The sequence below is a fragment of the Tachyglossus aculeatus genome, chromosome 5 (assembly GCF_015852505.1).
Source record: "Tachyglossus aculeatus isolate mTacAcu1 chromosome 5, mTacAcu1.pri, whole genome shotgun sequence".
In the NCBI taxonomy this organism is placed as follows: domain Eukaryota; kingdom Metazoa; phylum Chordata; class Mammalia; order Monotremata; family Tachyglossidae; genus Tachyglossus; species Tachyglossus aculeatus.
This window is the reverse complement of record NC_052070.1, coordinates 22,157,681-22,164,016: the sequence shown is the minus strand read 5'-3', so window position 1 is coordinate 22,164,016 and position 6,336 is coordinate 22,157,681.

The window sequence follows — 6,336 nt, the reverse complement described above, 5'->3', positions numbered from 1 at the left end:
CTGGACTAAGCGCTTGGGAAGTCCAAGTTGGCAACAATCAATCAATCAATCGTATTTATTGAGGGGCCGGGGGCCTCCCTCCCTCTTCCTCCTTCCTTCCTTCCTTCGTATTTATCTCAATAAATGCTCAGTAAATGAGCGCTTACAGTGTGCAGAGCACTGTGCTAAGCGCTTGAGAAGTCCAAGTTGGCAACAATCAATCAATCAATCGTATTTATTGAGTGCTTACTGTGTGCAGAGCACTGTGCCAAGCGCTTGGGAAGTCCAAGTTGGCAACATATAGAGACAGTCCCTAGCCAACAGTGGGCTCACAGTCTAGAAGGGGGAGACAGAGAACAAAACCAAACATATTCACAAAATAAAATAAATAGAATAGATATGTACAAGTAAAATAAATAGAGTAATAAATAAGAATAATGGCATTTATTAAGCGCTTGCTATGTGCAAAGCACTGTTCCAAGCGCTGGGGAGGTTACAAGGTGATCAGGTTGTCCCACGTGGGGCTCACAGTCCTAACCTCCATTTTACAGATGAGGTAACTGAGGCCCAGAGAAGTGAAGTGACTTGCCCAAGTCACACAGCTGACAAGTGGCGGAGCAGGGATTTGAACCCGTGACCTCTGACTCCAAAGCCCCAGCTCTTTCCACTGAGCCACGCTGCTTCCCCTGTGTGCAGAGCACTGTACTAAGCGCTTGGGAATAATAATAATGGCATTTATTAAGCGCTTACTGTTCTAAGCGCTGAGGGGGGTACAAGGTAATCAGGTTGTCCCACAGGGGGCTCACAGGCTTCATCCCCATTTTCCAGATGAGGTAACTGAGGCCCAGAGAAGTGAAGTGACTCGCCCAAAGTCACACAGCTGACAAGCGACGGAGCCGGGATTAGAACCCACGACCTCCGACTCCCAAGCCCGGGCTCTTGCCACTGAGACACGCTGCTTCTCTTATGTCCAAGTTGGCAACATATAGAGACGGTCCCTACCCAACAGCAGGCTCACAGTCTAGAAGGGGGAGACAGACAACAAAACAAAACACAATAAAAAAATAAAATAGAATATGTACAAGTAAAATAAATTAATGAATAGAGTAATAAATATATACAAACATATATACAGGTGCTGTGGGGAGGGGAAGGCGGTAAGGCGGAGGAGAGGAAGAGGGGGCTGAGTCTGGGAAGGCCTCCTGGAGGAGGTGAGCTGTCAGTAGGGCTTTGAAGGGAGGAAGAGAGCTAGCTTGGTGGATGTGCGGAGGGAGGGCATTCAAAAATATGAAACGCTTCACGAATTTGCGTGTCATCCTCGTTGCGAGGCCAAAGGCTGGAGGAGAAGCTGAGCCTGAGGACGGGAAAAGGACAGAGCCAACCAACGACCCTATGGGTGGGGACTCATAGGTTGTGGGTTCTAATTCCACCTCCCCCACCTGTCAGCTGGGTGACTTTAGGCCAGTCACTTAGCTTCTCTGCGCCTCAGTCACCTCACCTGGAAAATCCATTTATTCAGTTGTATTTATTACTACTACTACTACTACTACTAATAAATAATAATAATGGTATTTATTAAGCGCTTACTATGTGCAAAGCACCGTTCTAACTGCTGGGGAGGTTACAAGGTGAACAGGTTGTCCCACGGGGGCCTCACAGTCTTCATCCCCATTTTACAGATGAGGGAACTGAGGCCCAGAAAAGTGAAGTGATTTGCCCAAAGTCACACAGCTGACAAGTGGCGGAGCTGGGATTTGAACCCATGACCTTTCATTCATTCATTCATTCAATCGTATTTATTGAGCAATTACTCTGTGCAGAGCGCTGTACTAAGCGCTTGGGAAGTACAAGTGGGCAACATATAGAGACGGTCCCTACCCAACAGCGGGCTCACAGTCTAGAAGGGGGAGACAGACAACAAAACAAAACATATTAACAAAATAACCTCTGACTCCAAAGCCCGTGCTATTTCCACTGAGCCACGCTGCTTCTCTATTGAGCGCTTACTGTGTTTTGTTTTGTTGTCTGTCTCCCCCTTCTAGACTATGAGCCCGTTGTTGGGTAGGGACTGTCTCTAGATGTTGCCCACTTGTACTTCCCAAGCGCTTAGTACAGCGCTCTGCACACAGTAAGCGCTCAATAAATATGATTCAGCGTGGCTCAGTGGAAAGAGCACGGGCTTTGGAGTCAGAGGTCATGGGTTCAAATCCCAGCTCCGCCACTTGTCAGCTGGGTGACTTTGGGCAAGTCACTTCTCTGGGCCTCAGTTACCTCATCTGTAAAATGGGGATTAAGACTGTGAGCCCTCCGTGGGACAACCTGATCACCTTGTAACCTCTCCAGCATCTTAGAACAGTGCTTTGCACATAGTAACCACTTAATAAATAGAGAAGCAGCGTGGCTCAGTGGAAAGAGCACGGGTTTTCGGAGCCAGAGGTCATGGGTTCAAATTCTGACTCTGCCAGTTGTCAGCTGTGTGACTTTGGGCGAGTCACTTAACTTTTCGGTGCCTGTTACCTCATCTGTAAAATGGGGATTAAGACTTTGGGCCCCCCATGGGACAACCTGATCACCTTGCAACCTCCCCAGCGCTTGGAACAGTGCTTTGCACGTAGTGAGTGCTTAATAAATGCCACAATTATTAATATCATTATTATAAATGCCATCATTATTATTAACAATTATTATTGTTAATATATTATTATTATTAACAATTACTATTATTATTACTAAGCACTTGGGAGGGCACGACAGAAATGGTAGACACGATCCCTGCCCACAAGGCTCTTTACAGTCTAGAGGAGGCAGGTCCTTGCTTAGGTCATACCTTTTCTCTCTTTACCACTACCACAACCAATATTCATTCATTCAATCGTATTTATTGAGCGCTTACTGTGTGCAGAGCACTGTACTAAGAGCTTGGGAAGTACAAGTCGGCGACATATAGAGACGGTCCCTACCCAACAACGGGCTCACAGTCTAGAAGGGACCAGGGGCCAGAAGAGGTGCACTCATATATTTCAAGGATAAAGACGCAAGAGAGAAGGTGATTCTTACTGAGAGGCACCCATTTAACAATGTAATCTCACCGGCGACGGCATCATCTGCTAATTGAAAGATCATTCAATCATTTATTGAGCGCTTACTGTGCGCAGAGCACTGTACTAAGCACTTGGGAAGTACGAGTCAGCCACTTATAGAGACGGTCCCTACCCAACAATGTGCTCACAGTCTAGAAGAGGGAGACAGACAAAACAAAGCATGGAGACAGGTGTCAAAATCGTCAGAACAAATAGAATTATAGCTATATGCACATCATTAACAAAATAAATAGAATAGTAAATACGTACAAGTAAAATAGAGTAATAAATCAGTACAAATATATATACAAGTGCTGTGGGGAGGGGAAGGAGGTAGGGCGGGGGGTGGGGAGGATGAGATTGGGGAAAATAATAATAATGATGACATTTGTTAAGGGCTTACTATGTGCGAAGCACTGTTCTAAGCGCTGGGGGAGATACAAGGTCATTAGGTTGTCCCACGTGGGGCGCACAGTCTTAATCCCCATTTTACAGATGAGGTCACTGAGGCTCAGAAAAGTTAAGTGCTTGGAATAGTGCTTTGCACATAGTAAGCGCTTAATAAATGCCATTATTATTATTAAGTGATTTGCCCAAGGTCACACAGCATACATGTGGCGGAATTAGAACCCATGACCTCGGAGTCCCAAACCCAGGCTCTTTCACTGAGGGGATTAAAATGGGGATTCAGATGGTGAGCCCTCCCCGTGGGACAACCTCATCACCTTGTATCCTCCACAGCATTTAGAACAGTGCTTAGCACACAGTAAGCACTTAATAAATGCCATTATTATTATTATTGTTGCCAACTTGTCCTTCACAAGCGCTTAGTCCAGTGCTCTGCACACAGTAAGCGCTCAATAAATATGATTGAATGAATGAATGCCCAGAGCTCACCTCCTCCAGGAGGCCTTCCCACGCTGAGCCCCCACTTCCTCTCCCCCTCCCCAACCCCCCCGCCTTACCTCCTTCCCCTCCCCACAGCCCCTGTTTATATTATATATGTTTGTACGGATTTATTACTCTATTTATTTATTTTACTTGTACATATTTATTCTATTTATTTTATTTTGTTAATACGTTTTGTTTTGTTGTCTGTCTCCCTCTTCTAGACTGTGAGCCCGCTGTTGGGTAGGGACCAGCTCTATATGTTGCCAACCTGTACTTCCCAAGCGCTTAGTCCAGTGCCCTGCACACAGTAACCGCTCAATAAATACGATTGTCTTTGAGGGGGGAATGATGGGGGCCCCCATCATTATGAATGAATTATGAATGAATAGAGAAGCAGCGTGACTCAGTGGAAAGAGCCCGAGCTTTGGAGTCAGAGGTCCCGGGTTCAAATCCCTGCTCTGCCAACTGTCAGCTGTGTGACTTTGGACAAGTCACTTCACTTCTCTGGGCCTCAGTGACCTCATCTGTAAAATGGGGGTGAAGAAGACTGTGAGCCCCACTAGGGACAACCTGATCACCTTGTAACCTTCACAGTGCTTAGAACAGTGCTGTGCACATAGTAAGCGCTTAATAAATGCCATTATTATTATGAATGATAATTCATCCCCATCTCCATCCCCCTGTCTTACCTCCTTCCCTTCCCCACAGCACCTGTATATATGTTTGTACGTATTTATTACTCTATTTATTTCTTTTACTTGTACATATCTGTTCTATTTATTTTATTTTGTTAATATGTTTGGTTTTGTCCTCTGTCTCCCCCTTCTAGACCGTGAGCCCACTGTTGGGTAGGGACCGTCTCTATATGTTGCCAACTTGTACTTCCCAAGCGCTTAGTACAGTGCTCTGCACACAGTAACCACTCAATAAATACGATTGACTGATTGATTGAATGATTGTCAGCTGTGTGACTTTGGGCAAGTCACTTCACTTCTCTGGGCCTCGGTGACCTCATCTGTAAAATGGGGATTAAAAACTGTGAGCCCCCCATGGGGCAACCTGATCACCTTGTAACTTTCACAGCACTTAGAACAGTGCTGTGCACATAGTAAGCGCTCTCCATCCCCCCATCTTAGCTCCTTCCCTTCCCCACACCACCTGTATATATGTGTACGTTTGTACATATTTATTACTCTATTTATTTATTTATTTTACTTGTACATATCTATTCTATTTATTTTATTTTGTTAGTATGTTTTGGTTTTGTTCTCTGTCTCCCCCTATTTAGACTGTGAGCCCGCTGTTGGGTAGGGACCGTCTCTATATGTTGCCAACTTGTACTTCCCAAGCGCTTAGTACAGTGCTCTGCACACAGTAACCGCTTAATAAATACGACTGATTGACTGACTGTCTCTATATGTTGGCAACTTGTACTTCCCAAGTGCTTAGTACAGTGCTCTGCACACAGTAACTGCTCAGTAAATATGATTGACTGATTGTCAGCTGTGTGACTTTGGGCAATTCACTTTATTACTCTATTTATTTATTTATTTTACTTGTACATATCTATTCATTTTATTTTGTTAATTTGTTTGGTTTTGTCCTCTGTCTCCCCCTTCTAGGCTGTGAGCCCGCTGTTGGGTAGGGACTGTCTCTATATGTTGCCAACTTGGACTTCCCAAGCGCTTAGTCCAGTGCTCTGCACACAGTAAGCGCTCAATAAATACGATTGATTGATTCTCTGGGCCTCAGTGACCTCATCTGTAAAATGGGGATTAAAAACTGTGACCCCCCCTTGGGTTAACCTGATCACCTTGTAACCTTCACAGCGCTTAGAACAGTGCTGTGCACATAGTAAGCGCTTAATGAATGCCGTTATTATTATTATTATGATGATTAGCAGCGTGGCTCAGTGGAAAGAGCCAGGACTTTGGAGTCAGAGGTCATGGGTTCAAATCCCGTCTCCGCCACTTCTCAGCTGTGTGACTTTGGGCAAGTCACTTCACGTCTCTGGGCCTCAGTTCCCTCATCTGTAAAATGGGGATGAAGACTGTGAGCCCCCCGGGGGACCACCTGATCACCTCCCCAGCGCTTAGAACAGTGCTTTGCACATAGTAAGCGCTTAAGAAATGCCATCACTATTATTATTATGATTAATTATTGTCAGGCGCTGGGACGGGCAGTCGCGCGCATGCGCGCCGCACTTGCCCGCCACTGTGGAGAAAGGGCGCGGTCGCCCAGCCCGGCGCGTGTGCGCACGCGCAGAGCCCGAGCGCGAGGCGGGAAGGGGTGGGGCTCGCGGCGGTTTCCGGGGTAACGCGCGCGCGCGCACGCGCGGGGGGCAGGCCGGCTTCGCCGCGGAGCCCGGAGCCTGGATTTCGGAGCC